This window comes from Macaca fascicularis, chromosome 7 (assembly GCF_037993035.2).
Source record: "Macaca fascicularis isolate 582-1 chromosome 7, T2T-MFA8v1.1".
Taxonomy (NCBI): Eukaryota; Metazoa; Chordata; class Mammalia; order Primates; family Cercopithecidae; genus Macaca; species Macaca fascicularis.
Genome location: NC_088381.1, coordinates 89,887,847 through 89,907,351, shown reverse-complemented (window position 1 = coordinate 89,907,351; position 19,505 = coordinate 89,887,847). Strand labels below are relative to the sequence as shown.

The 19,505-nt window shown below is 38.9% G+C and overlaps 1 protein-coding gene and 1 pseudogene across 1 annotated transcript in view; one reads left to right on the top strand and one right to left on the bottom strand.

Annotated features, from left to right (window-relative positions):
• Nucleotides 1-19,505, bottom strand: part of LOC101925857 (T cell receptor alpha chain constant) — a 487,011-nt gene that overhangs the window by 380,170 nt on the left and 87,336 nt on the right. The window lies entirely within an intron of this gene.
• LOC102118139 (peptidyl-prolyl cis-trans isomerase NIMA-interacting 4 pseudogene) lies at nucleotides 10,753-11,201 on the top strand (annotated as a pseudogene).

Sequence of the window (19,505 nt, the reverse complement as noted above, 5' to 3'; positions counted from 1 at the left end):
TCTGCCTTGCTTCCTGCCTGTATATGTATGCTGTTCCTCAAACTGGAGCACCTTCTCCCACATGCTTTTGTTCTTCAGTCTGATTAACTCCTATTAAATTGCCAGATTTTGAACTGAGGCATCACATACTCCAGAAAACTTCCTTTAACAGACATCTATTTGTTTTTATAATACCCTTTACTGCCCCAGTTAAGTCCTTCTCTATTTTATAGGAACTGATAACAAAAATGTGTTCCCCACTAGAAATATATTCAACAGGCTGAGCAATTTCATGAGACAGATCCAGCCGCAGCAGCTCCTGGGCATTGCCACTCAGCTTTGTAGTGGAAAGCTCCACCTACCTGTGGTTTAGTCCACCTTCTGCACACTGTGGTGCATATGTGTGAGTGCTTGTGTGTGTATGTGTGTGGGTTGGGGGTAATGGAGGGGTCATCTTTTTAGGGTTTAAGAATCTTTTTGGGGAAAAGTAGGAACACAGCAGCTTAGAGAGAGAATAGAGAAATAGTCTATATGTCTTTGAGGAGTCAGAGATAAAAGATATTGACCAAGGTAAAGTCTGGAACATGATCAGACTGAATTTTTTTTTTGCATTGTGAATGAATTGTATAAAAAGTTATATATATTTATATATAAAAATATATGTTTTTATATATATCACAATTCCCATTTTTACATTGAAATTATCTTATTTAATTAAAGCCAAATGAAATAATAGCAACTTAGGACATATGACCACCATAGGAATAAAAAGTGTCATAATAGTAGAAAAATGTTAACATCCTCATTTTGTATATATGAATATATATATTATAAATATATATATATACACATATATATGTCTCCTAAAAGTTTTTCCTGCTCTATCAATTCAACATTCAATATGTAGACATACAGACCATTGGTTTTTAACCAGGGGCTATTTGCCTCCAGGGACATTTGGCAGTGTCTGGAGACATTTGTGTTTGCCACAGCTGAGGATCTTACTGGCATCTAGTGGGCAGAGACCAGGGATGCTATTAAACACTCTACAGTGCCCAGAAAAGCCCCTTCCCCCAAAAGAATTACCTGGCCCAAAATGCTAATAATGTTGCTGTTGGCAAACTCACAGAGACAATGCTTTTCAATTCAGACAGTCCTTCACAATTTTCTTCTTACCTTTCTTAACCTTTTCTTCCCAGCTACACCTTACATTTTCTCAATCTGCTTCTTTTTAAAATTTTTTCTTGGCCTTGAGTTTCTTCAATTTTTAATTTTTGTGAGTACTTAAGTATGTGCATATATTTATGGAGTACATGACATGTTTTGTTACAGGAATGCTATGTGAAATAAGCACATATGGAGAATGGGGTATTCATCCCCTCAAGCATTATCCTTTGAGTTACAAACAATCCACTTACATTCTTTATTTTAAAATGTACAACTATTATTGACTGTAGTCACCCTGTTGTGCTATTAAATAGTAGGTGTTATTCGTTCTATTTTTTGTACCTGTTAAACAGTCTCACCTGTCCCCCAGCCTCCCACTACCCTTCCCAGCTTATGGTAATCATCCTTCTACCCTCTATGTCCATAGGCATGGTTTAGATAAGAACAGTGATCAGAGATTAGAAATAATTTTTGGACAAACAGATCAAGTCTCATATTGGCCCTGATACTGAAAAATATTAATTCATGAATCTATAAATAAATGTTAAACAAATTGTCTTCTTTAAATCTCAAGCTTCATTTTGGCTCTTAGAGATAAAGCAGAATTGGTGATAAGAAAGCAGGATTATGCATGTTATTAGGAATTTTATGGTCCATATACTCTTTTGCTACTGATCCCCCACCCTCAGCCTAAATTATTAGTCCTCTTCATGTTTCAGAGAGTTTTATTCTCCATTCATCCATCAATCCTCCTGACAGCCTAAGGAGACTTTTCTCAGGTTAGAGTACCACCTAGAGCTAACACCACTTCCTCTGCAGTAATGCAGATGCCCCACCCAGGGGAGGTGCCTGAGTCTGGTCTTAAACATCAGCAGTGTGTTTTCAGGAAGGCACACAGTGATTCAGGATTGTGGAGAGTGTCCAGTTTCTCTCAGAAATTATTGCTCTGAATGGAGGTTGTAGGTCACAGGATTCTTCAACTTACAGCCCCTGGAGAATGATGGCTATGGGAGCAAGTCGATGGCTATGGGAGCAAGTCTATGGCTGTCTATCACCATGAGAGTAAGTTCCTTGGAAGAGACTGTGTCCTTTCCATACTGACAGAGCAGGAACATTGCCATCTTGGACAAGCCCTCATTCTAAAGTTCACCTTAATCAGAAACCTCCTAAGTCCAAAGGGCATCAGCCTAATGGCTATGGTCAGCATAAACCACAAATAACCACATAAACCATATGCCACATAAACCATAAACCACAAATAACATCTCCAACCAGAAACATTCCAAACTCCTCCTCAGCCAGAGGCATGCTAGCCCTGAGATAACCCTGCTCCGACCGGGAAGGTGCCAGCCCTGAGATAACCCCCCTCCTACCAGAAAGAGGTCAGCCTCAAGATAACTTCCCCTCCTGTGAGAGAGATTCCAACCCCCACCATAAACTTCTCCTCCACACATGAACATTCCAAGCTTGTGATAAACCCCCTCACCCTAAAACCAATATACACTCTTAGTCTGTAAGAGAAAGTGCTCCTGACCAAAAAAATAAATAAATAAATAAAAAATCAACCAGAAGCCCCCTTCAGGTTTTATCTAAAGTAAACCTGTCTTTAACTGTCAAGTTGTGTTTCGCGTTTCTTTACTCTTTCTTTAACTTTTACACATATTCCTGGCTCAAAATGTATATCAGGACACAAATGAGGTTTTGAGTGTACCTTGTGGAAGCTGTGGTTCCCACTTTCAATTTTTTACTTTTTAAGTCCATTATGCTAGGGATTTCCCAAAACATTGCTAATCTTTACAATAATACTGTAAATTAAGTATTTATACTTACTTCCTGCAGTACTTATCAGGAAATTGATGCTCATGAAGTTCGTATAATATTTCCAAATTTACACAGCCAATAAGGGACAGAGCTGCTAGAAACCCTTGCTCTTTTCTTAGTTTCATGGTGCTTTTCAGGAAGAGACATGTAAGCCCAGTGATTATGGAAAGACCCTGGGCCATTTTGTTGAGGAAGTAAAACAGAATCTCCTATCAACCCATAACACCGTCCCACAAAGGTAGAAGAGAAAGAGAAAGAAAACAGTTTTGGCTGGGTATGGTGGCTCACACCTGTAATCGCAGGACTTTGGGAGGCCAAGGCAGACAGATAGGTTGAGCTTAGGAGTTAGAGACCAGCCTGGGCAAGATGGTGAAGTCCCATCTATACAAAAATACAAAAAAAATTAGCTGAGCATGATGGCACACACCTGTGGTCCCAGTTACTTGGAAAGCTGAGGCAGGAGGATCGCTTGAGCCTGGGAGGCAGAGGTTACAATGAGCCCTGATTATGCCACTGCATTCCAGTCTGGGTGACAGAGTGCAACACCATCTCAAAAAAAAAAAAAAAAAAAAAGAAACAGTTTCATTGAATAAGCATTAAACCAGAATGTGATGCATCTCACAGGCAATCCACTAAAGATATTACAAAGAAATAAAGAAATCTTATCCTTTTATATAGCCAAGCAGATGCAACTGATTGTCTACAATTTCTCAAGATAAACAATAACTAGAGGACTTGACAGCATGATTTGTCAAACATAGTTCATCCTCAATTTACCTGGTAATTGAGGTAGCCACCTGTTTTGTAATTGCCTTCAGGCAAAGGAAACATTTCTCATACCTTTACGACAGGAGGTTGGTTTGCAACTAGGAGCAAAGTTCCAGCTGAAGTTAGGCTCCTATCCTCCCCTAAAACTAGATTAGGGCACTACCTCCCTTCGTGGTTACATTTCAAAAAAAATGCTCTCAGGTCCTTGAGAAAGACAGTCCTGGATTGTAAACTGGCAAAAGGTTTATTTAGCTTTTAAAAAGATTTACCTACATTTCAAAGGGATAGAAAAAAACTCACAATTACAAGTTTTCTAAAGTAGGTGCGCTAAGAAAAGGGAGCGGAGAGTGTCTTTCTCTTTTTGCATCAGAGAGAATTAACATTGTTTTCTCATTTCTATTTGTATTTGCCTTTAAAATTTTCAGAATTAAGAAGTTTAATGTGATAAAATTTGTAGAGGTTGCTTTTAAAATGGATTACTGGGTAGAATAAGGATAAGAAAATAAAAAAAATAACGTTTGGAATATAAAACTAAGACAAATGTAAGACAACAGTTATTATTTGCATGGAAATCGTCTGTGGTTAAAAGACTTTAGGATGAAAGTTGGATTCCATAATCTTCCATGAGTATAAGAAATTGCTATGGAAATTTAATAACGAGTCCTCTCTAAATGAAAGGTGAAGTTTTTTTACTTTATAAAAAAATTATGGGAATATTAATACCTTATGAAATAGATATGATCAACATAAATGGAGGCCCCATGCTTGTATAAACAAAGTAATTTGTTTATGTATCTTTTCATGCTCTTACCCATAGAAACAAGAAATCATAGAGCCATTTTATGTCAATCTTGCTACAGTTAGAATTATGTTTAACTACAGCAACAAAAAACTCAACCAAATAATGGTTTATTAAAAATTTTCATGCAGAAATAAATCTGGGGGCTGGATTTGACTTGGCATCTAAAAGACTACCATGCGTGGGATAGGGAAAGGGGATTAGGTATGTGTTTTCCTTTATGACAAAGTTATCACTTCCATATTTTAAAAAGAGAAAGGGAGGGATAGGGAGATATGTACTCATATCAGGAGAGAAAAAAACGTTATAGGAAGGCCCTAGCAGATTTCTGGTCCTATCTCACTGGTCAGAACTGTTCTATATGTATATGGCAATCCCTTGTGGCAAGAGAGGGTAAAATGTAGTGTTGAGTGTTTTTTTAAAGCTGGACATACTGTCGTTCAAATCAAAATTGAGGGTTTTGTTAATAAGGAGGCAGAAGAGAATTGTGATTAGGTTGGCAGCTTGCAGTGTCTGCCTTCCTGACTCTTCTGGTGATGACTCAGAGTATTAGGCAGAGAATAACTCATTCCCCCTTAAGTAGTCAGTGAAAATTCCACAGTAGCGGTGACACTTACATAGGGGCATCAATAACAACATTATTTTAGAGACATTTATTGAGTATGCATGTTATGCCTGGAACTTGAGACAATTTTGTGTATTTTATCTCATTTAATTCATAGCAACTCAACAAGATAGGTGGTCTTACTAACATTAATTTATAAGGAAATGTAGGTGAGGATAAATAATTGCCCAGGGACACAGAGCTAGAAAATTGTGAAAACGAGATTTTAATTTAAGTTATTCTGATTTCAAAACTCAAAAACTCATGTGCATTGTGCTATATCATCTTGCCTCACAGAACAAATACAAATTCTTCAAGTATGAAAATGGGCCAGTGGAGGGCTTGCTATGTGGAGGAAACTGCCAACTTCTTTCTTCTTCAACCTTGAAAACTTGAAGTTACTGATATTTGCCATTCAAAGACTCATCCCCAAGCCAGTCGTGTGCACATACAGGCCATTGTAGTTAATGTCTGGGCATGTTCAGAACCACCAACTAGGATATTGCTTTGAAACCACAGTTGAATGCTACTGAGGTGTACTATCGGTATCTTTCTTCCAAAAAAGTGGTAACTTTCTTCTAATTTTAAAAATATTTCTGCTTTTTACTGCAGTGTAAGAGTCTGGAAACAGCAGCTTCATCATCTCCGGAGTACTACAAGAAAGCTGTGAAACCATCCATTTCTGCCCCATTGTACTAAGCATTCCTGGCTGTGGTCTTCAGGAAAACGGAATGACCAATCTGAACCATGATGTATTCTGAAATTCTCCATGTTGATCCTTTGGATTCAATTAGCATGAGAGCGGAAGGTGTTCCCATTTAAATTAACAGAAATTCCTAAAGAGATGGAAAATCCCTGATGCCAACCATGAAAGGAAGAATTAATGAAAGAAGGAAGAAAGAGGGAATGAGGGGGTGAGAAAGGTGGATGGAGGGAGAAAAAGTCATTTCAGGTTAGGAAAGAATCCCTAGCCTTCTGCTTTGTTTCTACACAGGGGTGGAACACTCAGAAAGAGTCTGTCCGATAGCTTCCGTTTGTCCCTCCATATCGACTCTCTTTGCTACTGCCCACCCTGGGGAGTTGCAGGCCCATATCGTTAATGATCCTAATAGCAGGCTGCATTTCCAGATATTTGTGTTATAGCAGAGGGGTCTTGTCCTTCAGTGTGTGTGGAAAATGTTTTCTGGAAAGGCAGTAGAAATAGTTCCTTGAGGGGCTGAGGTTGTTCTCTCTATTCACGCCATAAGCTGTGTGAGGGGGAGCTGGAGGCATGTGGCAGCCATGTGACTGGGACTGGCAGCAGGGTTTGGGTGCAGGTAGCAGGTGCCTCAAGAGCACTGTGCTCCTGCACAGAGGTAGAGGCCTGTATCACCAGGCTGGGTCGCAGTGATGTGGAGGGAGCTGTCCTTTCTTGCATCACCAAACTGAAAGGTTAGTCTCTTCTGCTTCTTCATTTCTCCACGCGTAACTAGTGTCACCAAGAGGACAGGACCTTCCCCAGGGTCCTGTCTGTACCATTGTAAGCTGGTAAAAACACTTGAGGAGTTGCAGTACGCAGTGAAATTTTCTCCCTCTTGGATGCTTAGAAACCGAGGACTCTGCTCCAGCTGCTGGGTGCTCACCCCTGTTTAGAAACAGAGCAGAAGCAACCAGGAAAGGGAATTAGGGATTGTTCCCCAACCTGAAATAATTTTTCCTCCCTCCTTAGTCCTTTCTCCTCCCTCCCTTACTCTCCCCCTTTCTTCCTTCTTTTATAATTCCTCCTTTCATACTTTGCCATAAAGCAACTTGCCATCAGGGATTTTCCATCTTCTTAGGATGTTCTGTTAATTTAATTGGGAACCTTTTCAACTCACATGCCAACTGAATCCAAAGAATGGATACGGAGAATTTCAGGACCATCTTGTCTTTCTATCACATGGTGGACATGGCCCCTGACTTTAGCTGTTCCTGGAAGAGCCCGTCCTGGAACAGGCTTCTCTGGGCTAGAAGAGTGCTTGCTGCCACCCACTTTAAGTTCTGTAGAAAGGCAGGAGCCTCAGTGTGGCAGCCAATGGAATCATTCACTGTCCACCCGCCCCTTCCTCCAACTCAAAATGTATGTTGCCTTTTGAAATACTACCCTCCTGTGGAGAGATAGAAAAGTGTTTTATTTCCATTAATGCTCTGTTTCTCCCAATTGCATTTGGTATGCATAAATATCAAGATTAAAGTAGAAGTGTAACAGGAGACCTCACCCACTTTCTTTTTCTTCCTTCCCTTCCCTCCCCTCTCATCCCTTCATTTCTTCCCCTCTGGACACTCCTTGCCAGCAATGCATGCTTGTCTGATTATTCTCTTGCTTAAGAAATCCCAGAGCCAAACCTTGAAACAAACCAGGCACAGTCCCCAGTGAGACGTCATCAAGCTTAGGGAGACTTGTGAACAATTTGTCCACCACCAGGCCAAAGTCAAGATAACACCAACCAGACCCCTAGAGGGGCGATTACCCAAGATAGCCTTTAGAACCAGACACACAAACCCTGCACCCTGCACCATTCCTGCATGTCTCCCATCCTGCGTTTCATTTTTAAAACCTCATGGTGAATTTAACAATGTAAAATGGTACTTTAGAATGCTAGTTTGCCATCTTCTCAGTTTGCTGGCTCTCATATTAAACCTGCTTTTCCCATCTACCCTTGCCTCTCGTGTTTGGCTTTCAAGTGGCAAGCAGCTGGACCTGGGTCCAGTTACACAAAGAGTATTGTGACCTTATTGAAAAAATGGAAAATACATCCTTTTAAGCATTGATCATTTAAAAGCCAGAATAAAAGAATAATAGAAGATAATGAAAGTATCATCTTATCATTTCTGATATCCTCAACAAGCGTGTTGAACCATGTAGTGTCTGAGTAACTATAACTGTAGTGGGGGGCATATGTGGTGTGAAATGATACTACATTTACAGGGCCATACAGCATGAGTAAGTACAGTATCATAAACCTATTTTTACTAAATTAAAAATGAACAATTCTGTTGTAGATTATTTAATTTAGAATACATTTTTGATATTCTACTGCATTACTCTGTTATTAGATCCCTAGTTCATGCCTATCAAAGCCCTCATCACACTATCCAGTAATTGCACCTGTTGGGCTCATCTACAAGTTCCTTGTGGAAAAGGTTGTGCTTCTTTTTTCACTCTTGTAACCCCAGCAGTTACTAGACAGAAAGATGTGAACACACAATCATGAATTAATATGTAAAGTGTTTGTGCATTGGTATAGTGATTTAAGGATATAGATGTTGTGGTGTGGGTGTAGTATGTATTCAAATATCACAAAATCTTGTGTACCGAGAGGATTGCTTCAGCCACTGCATAGAGTCATTAGTAAAGATAGTCAGATTGGCCATATGACTATTTGTTAATATCTTGAATGGGAAAATACAATGCACATGCATTTTCTTTTTAAAAATTTTACCTTTAAGTGGGTATGTGGGAATCCAGATTCCTCGAGGGGCTTAAAATAGAGGGGGTCAGCCTGTGGGGCTCACGGAAACAAGAAATGAGCTGCTCCAGGATAACGAGCTATGGACTGCTTCTTTGAGGAATCCCATAACCCAAGCCCTTTAGATATAATATGCATTTCTCTGAAAAGCAGAATAACAATTTGGCTTCAAGATGGGAACGAGAAGAAAATTTCCTTGACACTGGGATTAACTATCATTGTCATTATACTGATTGGGAATATGGAATGATCTTTTTTAGTGCTTGAATCTCCTTACACTTTCAGTCAGAAGAAAAATTCTGCCACAGTTTACAAAAACGATAGAATCCAGAACAGCATGGCTGGAGTCATATCTTCCTCCTGGGGTTCTATCCTAAGTAAGAACTGCCAGGTATAAGAAAAGGAAATATAGTCATGAATTGGCCTAAAAGATATAATGAACTACAGACACCTCAAGCGTCCCTACAGTAAAATGTTTCCAGCACACCTAAGCATAAACCAGCTCTCATTTAATAAGAGCCCTTGTCAAAGTGCACTGGGGCCAAGCTGTAGGCCAGTTTTCTGAGTGCTTCTTCCATGGCATGGATTGTTAATAATAGCTCAGATTGAAGAGATGAATAGGAAAAAGTTTCTATCCTTGAGGAACCTGAGCTAGAGAGGAAATAAGAACCAAAAAATATTCATAACCTGGTGGGTTTGTGCTATTGCAAAATTATAAAATGCTAAAAGACAGGGCGGGAATAGTTGTAATTTATTAACAGATAACTTGGAAAAATCTCTTTTTTAAGATATCATGTTTACTGGGCCTTCATGATTGCGTAGAATTTTGCCAAGTTTATAAAGAAATAACATATAAAAGAAGGAGGTGTTAGAGTGAGGTCATCTGATGGGCTGAAGTTCAGAGATCATGGAGGTAATGATAGGAATGAGGATAAAAAGTTACTGGGAGTAGTGGTTTAGATGGCCAAATAAACCTACAGTTTTATTTTTGGGTAATGAAGAGCTGTGGAAGGTCCTGAAATAGCTTAGTGATCTAATCACAGATGTGTTTTAGCAGGACAACTCCAGAGGTGGTAATAGATTGGAGAGGCATGAACTAAGTGGTAGAGGATATACTAAAAAGTTATTCCAATTAGCCAGGTGAGAAATAATGAGAACCTGGATCAGGATAGTAACAAGGAGATTGAAAAGGAGTGACTGAATATGAGAAATCTTTAAAAGATAGAATTGATATGACTTATATATCAGTCAATTCTGACTGATAAGGCTCAGTGGAAACTATCTCAAAATGTCAGTCCTCACAACAACAAATTTGTTGTCTATGGTATATTAATTGCGTGTCAGTTGCATTTCCGAGGCTCTGAGGCTGTGCTTCCTGTTGCAAGTAGACAGCAGGTCTGTTCTATGACTTATCTTTTCATTCTAAACTATGCAGAACTGAGTCTGCTTGACATTAGGAGTTAGAAGCTGAAAGAATGACTATTATATGATACATGCAGAGCAGAAATAGAAGGAGCCAAAATACATGAATATATTTCGTTTCTTCTTTGATGTGGCATACTTCCTATTCACTCACATTTCATTGGTCAAAGCTAGTCATATGGCCAAGTCCAAAGTCAACAATGTGGGGGGAAGTATATCCTGACTAAATCATGGCAAAGGTGGGAGATAAATAGTTGTCATCAAATAATATTATAATCTACTACAGTACTCTTGGAAATACAGTATGTGAGAGTGAGCTTAAGGAGCACTGTGAGATGAACCGACTTGTGAGAAAGAAAGTATATTAACGTGATTCTAAAACCTCTTTAAAAATTTGTCAATTTTTTTTCCATAGAGATGGGGTCTTACTGTGTTGCCCAGGTTGGTCTTGAACTCATGGGCTCAAGAAATTCTCCCTCCTCAGCCTCCCAAAATGCTGGGATTACAGGCGTGAGCCACCATGCCTGACCACTCTAAAATGTTTATAAAAAGATTTAGTGAAGACGTAGGAGAAATCGAAGATGGTAACAACTTGCTTGTCCCATCTCTCTTTTTCTTCTTTCTTTTTGTGTTGAAGGACATGACTTCAGTAAACTAGTTGTTCACATCAACAATGTTCTTCGTAAGATCTTGTTCCCCAGTTCAGAGTTCAACAACAAACTTCCAAGATGCCGCCCAAAGGAAAAAGTGGTTCTGGAAAAGCAGGGAAAGGGGGAGCAGTCTCTGGGAGTGACAGTGCTGACAAGAAGGCTCAAGATCCCAAAGGTGGTGGCAATGAAGTAAAGGTCAGACACATTCTATGTGAAAAACATGGCAAAACCATGGAAGCCAGGGTAAAGTTAAAGTCTGGGATGAGAGTCAATGAAGTGGCCTCACAGTATAGTGAAGATAAAGCCAGGCAAGGGGGCAACTTGGGTTGGATGACCAGAGGGTCCATGGTGGGATCATTTCAAGAAATAGCATTTGCCTTGCCTGTAAGTGGGATGGATAAGCCTGTGTTTACAGACCCACCGGTTAAGACAAGATTTGGATATCATATTATTATGGTTGAAGGAAGAAAATAAAATCATATGAAAGACTGAAAAAAAAAAAAGATCTTGTTCCCCTTTATCAGAGCAAATGGCTCTGCCCTGGTGACAAAGGCTCTGTGGTCTCTTAAATAATTGGAACCCAGAAGTGAAGATCTAAAATATTCAGCAACTGGAAACTTTTTTTTCCCCTGATTAACAGCTATTTAGAGTGATCTAAGATCTTGTTTTAAAGTCATTGTACTCCAGATATTAATTTTATTTCCACAAGGCATCACTGCAATTGCAAATGAGCCAGGTTTGGTTGCACTCTTTCATCTTTTGGATTTGAGGACTGTCCTATGGCCAGTTTATTTACATTTATGGAAGTCTCTGAATTAACAGTTCATCAGAGGCCACGCCACAAAGTCTCAAAGAAAACTCCCAAGTGCTTTCCTAATAGCTCTTGCACCCAAGTTTAATGAAGATTTGGTCTGAGATGATGAATATCCAGATGAAAGAGATTTTGCTCTTTCCCTGCCATATTCTGCTCCATCAAATACATGAAAATATAGCTCATTTTCTCATGAGCTCTATTATTCATAATATATGACAAAATTAAGTCACACTATTTAGCTCTTCATATTCTAAGTTGAAATGGAATCACTATCATCTTTGGTCAGTTACTGAAGAAATGTTTTGCTCGTTTGCTTGCAAGCAAACAAGCAGAAGAAATGTTTGCTTGTTTCATGAGTATATTTGGGATAGAATATATTTCTATCCCAAATGTGCCCATTATAAAAGAATGTTTATCAATATATTAAAAAGAAAATATTCTATCTCAAATATGCCCATTATTTTAAAAAGTTTTTTATCAGTATATTACAAGGAAAATAAAAACACTCCCGCTCAAACTGTACAATTATCCCTCTTGGTATATAATTAGAAAAAATATGGTTCCGTAGGAGTATAGGCAAAAAAGTACGAAGTTCATTCCTGACTAAAATATTCTAAGCAAGCCATTTCTCCAGAATCTAATTTTCCAACTCATTCTTCATTTAATAAACACAGTTTCAGGCCCTGTACTAGATTTGGGGGATATAAATGTGACAAGATATGGTCTCTGGCTTCCAGGTCCTTACTGTCCAAAAGAGCTGCTGTCAAAAAAATTTTTCAGAACTAATGTGTCAAAAAAGACCTGTAGCAGCATTACAGGCAAACATTGGACATGTAATAACTGCTAACAATGGGGCCACGGAGAAAGACTTTATCCAAGGTTTAGAGGGGCAACCCAACAAAGATTTGGAAACTATCCAACCTGCCTTTACACATAAAGTAGAGCTCAATAACAAATGAGAGAAATAGAATAGCCCTTTGGAGGTTGCACCAGAGAGGAAAGGGCCAGGGTCAACTGTTGACCTCCCTAGATTTTCCACATTTCTCAGAGCTTAAAATAGAACTTCTAGCCACACTATCAAGTCCTCCAGAATCATTCCATGGTAACAGCCTGTGGTCCACATGGACAATTCTCCTTCCACTCTGAGTCCACCCTGGGTAGCCTCCAGTGTGATAGGGGTGGTGAGGGGAAACTGAGTTCAAGACACCAGTTCTGTGTAAGCCTCTCCTTAGTGCCACCAATGTCCTCAAGGGAGCTCAGGATCACCAGAACAAATAGAATAATAAATATAAAAAATTTTGGATACAAGAGAAAACTTTCAGAGATATTTTAACACTTAACACTTTTGGTAGAGGAGTGATGAATTCTGCCTAAACGACTTGATACCGAATTCAGACATACTTACATTAACACTCCATCATTGCCATTTACTGGCTAGGTCACATCAAACAATTTACTTAACCCACTCCTGTAACAGTTTTCTAATGAATTGAATGAAGCTTATATTGCTTATGCCACAAGGATGTCTTGAGGCTGTATGGAGATTATGTATATAAATCAGACTGTGTTTCAACCAATCTATTTAGACGATTCCCTGAAGCTCAACTTTACTACTTCAATTCTTTCTCAACAGGCCCTAATGAAAGGCCCAGCCTAGATGAATCATCATCTAGAGAAATCCAAGAATACATCAGCCTCATCAGCCACACTCATCCTAAGTGAATAGTGCCCAGAATATATGACTATATTGTTCTGTGACAAGGGTTATGTGAAGAAGTGTAACAACTATGTAAAACTCAATAATTAGTCACCTTGTCCCTTTTTAACCAACTAATACACAAGTAGCCAATTAGATGCCAATCAAAAACACATAGGTATTTAGTAGACAGTCAAAAACACGTGGATTTTTTATATGACAAGCTTGCCAAACAATATATACAATTAACAATGCTATTGACTTTTCTGAACATTTCATATAAATCAACACGTTTATTCTTCACAACAACACTAGGAGGAAGTTAACATTATTCCCATTTTTCAGATGAAGAAACTGAGACACAGAGAAGTTCATTAATCTTCCCATAATCATACAACTAGTAAGCGGGCAGAGCCAGGCTTTGTTGTTGTTGTTGTTGTTGTTGTTGTTGTTGTTTTGAGACGGCATCTCACTTTGTTGTCCTGGCTGGAGTGCAGTGGCGTGATCTCTGCTCACTGCAAGCTCCGCCTCCCGGATTCACGCCATTCTCCTGCCTCAGCCTCACGAGTAGCTGGGACTACAGGCGCCCGCCACCATGCCCGGCTAAGTTTTTGTATTTTTAGTAGAGACGGGGTTTCACCGTTTTAGCCAGGATGATCTCAATCTCCTGATCTCGTGATCCGCCCGCCTTGGCCTCCCAAAGTGCTGGGATTACAGGCATGAGCCACCGTGCCCAGTCCAGAGACAGGCTTCTAATCTAGGTAGTGTGCTAAAGAGTGGACCCACTTGGCTCCTGTAGAATACTGCCTCTCAGGTAGTGTAAACCTTGCTCAGCAGAATAGCAGCTTCAATAGGACCTTGGAGCTTGTTAGAAATGCAGAATTTCAGGCCCTACTGAATCATAATCTGTACTTTAACAAGATCCCCAGGTGATCCACATCAAAGTTTGAGATGTAGAAGTGACACACAAACAGCCATAGATCATTATGTTAATTATTAAGAATTAACATCTAATCTAAGTGGGCATGTATACTTACCCATTTTAATTACTTCGAATTTTATGAATGTTTTAACATATATTTCCCTTGTCAGCAGCTGTGGATATTCATATCCTTGACCCACTTCCTCAACTCAACTACTGAGATATTTCTACTTCCTTAATTTAAGTCTTTAATGTAGATGCTGGGGATATCTTGTGTTTTTATCCCTTTAACCGTTGTAGGGAAATCTGTTCTACCCAATTTTATCCAAAGCTGAGATTGTTATATCTTTTCTTCCAAGGAAAAGACTTCTTATTTTAGTCAATTAGTAGCTTTACATAATCCTAAAATTCTTTTTTTTTTTTTTTTTTTTTTTTGAGATGGGATCCTGCTCTGTCGCCCAGGCTGGAGTGTAGTGCAGTGGCACGATCTCGGCTCACTACAACCTCCGCCTCCCAGGTTCAAGTGATTCTCCTGCCTCAGTCTCCCGAGTAGCTGGGATTACAGGTGCCCGCTGCCACACCCCGCTAATTTTTTGTATTTTTTAGTAGAGACAGGGTTTCTCCATGTTGGCCAAGCTAGTCTTGAACTCCTGACCTCAGGTGATCCACTGCCTCCGCCTCCCAAAGTGCTGGGATTACAGGCATGAGCCACCGTGCCCGGCCCATAATCCTAAAATTCTTAAAATGACTATAGTGTAAATGGTTAGAGCTTAATTCTGAGATGAAAGGTTTAATTCCTTTGGATGTTAACAAGTGCTATAAATTAATTAACTGATCTGCATTCCTGATTAATTTATCAAAGCAACTGTAAGTCGGTTTTATATGAATAACTACCTCTTTAGTGACTTAAACCTCTAACCAGATTGCAATTTAATATACAATCCATTTCAGAAATAGTCTACATTTTACTTTACCCATACAATGAGGCTCATCTCATCATATATATAATTCTTTCCTAGTTCTATATTATTTGATGCAAAGAAATCTTCATTTTGGAAGATAATTCAGAATAATCCTGTTAAGAGGTAGAGCAGGTAAAATTGTCTTCATATGATAGAGGAGGAAGCCTATCTAAGATCACAGAGTAGGTATGGATAGATGAGAGAAGTCAGTTTCCTCTTGCCTGATCCTCTCAAGGAAACAGAGTCAGCAAAGAAAAATTGTGAGGTGGCACAAAGAACAAAATGTGCACATTGTTGAAATGGAAGAAACTGGAAAAAAAGTAACCATAAATTAAAGAGATCAGCACTGCATTCACTAGTAGGCGATTATTGAGATTTAAGCACAAGCGGGTGTGTAAGTGGGGAGTGCTTATATTGTAGGTCCCATTATAAGATACTATAACCAACATTTAGGGGATAGAAACAGAAAAGCAACTATTATAGGCCAATGCATATACTTGAATAATATTGAGTATCATATAATGCCAATAAATGAGAGAGAATAACTGAGTTACTGACATGGCTAAGGCAGAGGAAGAGAAGTTGATAATGGTTCATATAATTTATAAATAACATTTATTAAATGTTATGTTTGTATTTCCAGATCATTTTTTCAGAATATTAAAAATATTTGATTCACTGAGTTTGCCCTTCCCTATACACCTGTTGAGAATAAGTTCGCTGCCTTGACACTGGGAGCCATAAGCCCAGCAGCACCACGGGGGACAGGCTGCAGGTGCCAAAAGAACATAGCACACAGACGTAGGTGGTTGAGCCTCAGGCTGGGAGACTGAAAGGTGGAGGAAGTTCTGCCTCCTTATTAGTAAGGAGAGCTCTTACTTCTTCCTTTTCACTCCAATTTAGATTCATTATGAATAGGATATTGGCAGTCTTTCTCAGAATTTTACTTGTACCTGTTAAAGCGTGAAAATAAGCTTTGATCTTCCTTCCCCCTTTGGCATGCTGAGATCAAGAACTCTGCTCCCTATTGATGGGCGGAACTGCATACGATTGTCAGTTCAGGATTACTACAGAATTTACATCCTTTTTATGTTTTTCTCACAGGGAACTCTGAGTAATCCACAATGAGCATGACTGTTTGCCCTATCCCTTAGCCTTTTCCTCTGTGCTCACTTCCAATGTGAAGCCACAAGAGCTGAGCTGAGGGATTCCCAGGTCTTCTTCATCTGTCCTGGCCCAATATCCAAACTTAAGAACGGTTGAGATCTAATGCTTCAAAGATCTAATGAGACCTCTGTGTGTGATTATAAAGACAACCAAGACAAGTTCTGTTCTTTGCCCAGTAATCATTCTCACAAGCCAATTTTACTATAAATGGTGCCACTACGGTCTGTGAGTGGAATCACAAACACAGCCTTCTTATCCAAAGTGTTATAAACTATTTGTGTTAGTGTGTATTCCAAGTGAAAGGTTTCTGTTTTTCAGGCTTATGGAGTCCCCAAAATCTTTTGCAAGCCTGAGAACTCTTTCTCATTACCAAACAGCCATCCCACTCTTGGGTCTTATTAATTCTCAGAGAGTTGTCAAGAAACAACGACCTGTTCCCTGCTGCCCAGTACCCACAGACCTCTTTCTTCTCTTCTGGAAAAGCCATTCTCTCTTCTATTTATCACCAAAAACCTCCTTCCACCTCTTCCACTTCCATAAACGCTATTATTCCTGGATGAAATTAGATTTTTCAAAGCAAGCCAGAAGACTCTATAGGCAAACACAGCTTTCTGTCTTCCCAGGTATCATCACTTCCATGTTGAAGCACAGAGACACCACCTGCTTGAAAAGAGGTGAAGGAAGGAGAAACACACGGAGAACTAAAACATAAATTAAGATGACAAAATGATAGAAAACTGTATAACGTAAATATAAATGTGTCTATACACCTGTATAATACCTATTACATAGGCCCTCTCTTTTTTGAATAATTACTTCAATAAAAGAAGAGTTAATCTAATTTTCTCATGATGCAATTTTAAAAACATTATCCAATTCTACTTTTTTCTCATCATTTAATTATGCTTATACATTTATCTATACCATTTTCATGATTTCCTTAGATTTATTTTTTCTTCTAATTATTTGAATTTCATGCTTACTTAATTGATCCTGTTTTCCTGTTTTTTGTTTATTACTAATGAAAATGATATTAAATGATGTATTTTAATATCATTATCATCATTATTGTTGTTACCTGGCCCCTAGACCAAGGAAGCATATGAAAGATGGGCTTTCTTATCAAAAAGAAAGAGTAAGCATTCTGTTCTTGCTAGTGTGTTTTAGGTATGTTTTCTTCAACTGGCTTCCAAGGCTGCCATCCTTTTTATTCTTGTCATGGGGCTATCACATGGTAGCAGCCTCATTTGTCACTCTCATGCCTTTCAGAGCATAGTCATATACAACAGCATCTCTCTGGTTCACACTGGGAGGTTAGGGTTGCTGGACCTTCTGTTCGGAAGAATTGACAAATTGTTTTTGTCATTTGTCACAAGAATCTTGTAACTGGAATCAGAAAATCTAGTCTTTGGAAGGGATGCTATGAGCCCCACACTATGTTTTTGTTTGTCGCTGAGCTGGCTGTAAGATCCCGAGTGACTGCGATGAGAGACTGTGGGGTCTGAATGCTGTTTCCAGGACTAAAGGAGAGCCATGGGATAGAGGTACTGCAGAGCATTCATCCCCAGGACAGGAGCATAGTGGGGGCCTGGCTTGCCATTCCCACTAGAATGGAAGCCATACTAGGATACTGGGACTTGTTTTCAATGAGATCTGTGATCCAGAGGACACATACCCTAAAGTCTGGCACTGACTAGAGAAAAGGTAAGAAGAGAAAGATTTAGCCCTTTAGGTAATTCTTCACTCAACCCACAGGTGCTTCAGAGATTTACCTACTGAAGAAAGGACATTTAGAAGAAACTCAGGAAATTCTGATGGCACTCACAGCTCTCCAACGCCCAGTACGTACACTCTTTCCTTAGGATTTCATGTGTTCTGTGTTGTACCTGCAGTCACAGAGCCCTAGCCCAGAAATAAGGACATTTATGGACATTCAATCTCTGTTATCTTTTCTTGCCTTGAATTTTCTGGCTCAACTGTACATCCCATTCTGCCTTTTGCTTCTATCACCACGTTTTTCTACATAATTCTTCGTAGCTTGACCCTATCAATCTGTCTGTGGTAATATGTGGTACACATCAATCCTTTTTTAGTTCCCACATTAAGATCTGCCAGGAAAGAGCCCGCTGCTATAGAAGGTGACAGTGGGAGACAGAAGAGTCATGAGAAGCTGTGAGACACTGAGGTCTTAATGAAAGGAAGCTCGCACAGTATAGGAGTAAACTGCCAGTCTCCCACTTCATTTATATAAACGCCTGTTTACTGAATCATGGAAAAGTCAAGCTAACTATCCTGATCTTCCCTCTTACTAATTGGATTAAATCATAGTCTTGAGAATAAAGAGAATACTTTACACACAGTTTGTATAACAATAGGAGGAAAAATATTGTAACGCCAGTTAATAATCAGGACCCTGTCAGGACAGAAGAGAAAGGATTTTCCATTTCATTAATACGAGGGGAAACAGCTGAAAAGAACATGACATTTATAACCTTGTAGAGAGATGTGGACCAGATCTAGGGCAACAAATCAATTGAAGATTACAGAATGTTTTTCTAGGTTCTCTTTTATCAAGTCCTGCAGCGCTGGTACAAATGGCCATCAAGGAGTATGCCTATCTGTGTGATTGAACACCTGAAGAGGTAATATGTGTTTGGTGGTTTCAAAGTGCTTCCCCTGGTTTCTCTCTTTCCCTCTACTTTTCTCTATTCTGCTCATCTTTTACTCCCAGTAAATGTATTCAAGAGGATAGATTAGTGATATCACAAGTTGAAGATACTTGGCTTAAATTTTATAGCTAGGATTTCAAAACTCAGTGTTCTTTCTATAATGTGCTAGATTTCTGATTATGAGCAGAATTCGTTATATTTTCTGGGCCTCCATTTCTTTACCTATAATAATTTATTAAATGTTTACATTGTGCTAGAATATGAGCTAAGCTCTTGAAAGATATTTTCTTATTTGATAATTGGAACAACTTCCAATAGGGTGATCATGATGATCTCCTGTAAGAAGATGATAAAATTGAAATTTAAGACATTTATTAACTTTTCTACTATAATTCAAATAACGACAGAGTTGAGAGTTCTACACACCCTATCCAACCCATAAACTTATTCTCTTAAATTACTTATTATATTGCTTTTCCTAACAGAAGTTATTTCTACTTTCATGTTAGTATCATTAAATTATGTAACATATGCACAATTTTACATAATGCATGCTGCATAATAAAAACACAACCAA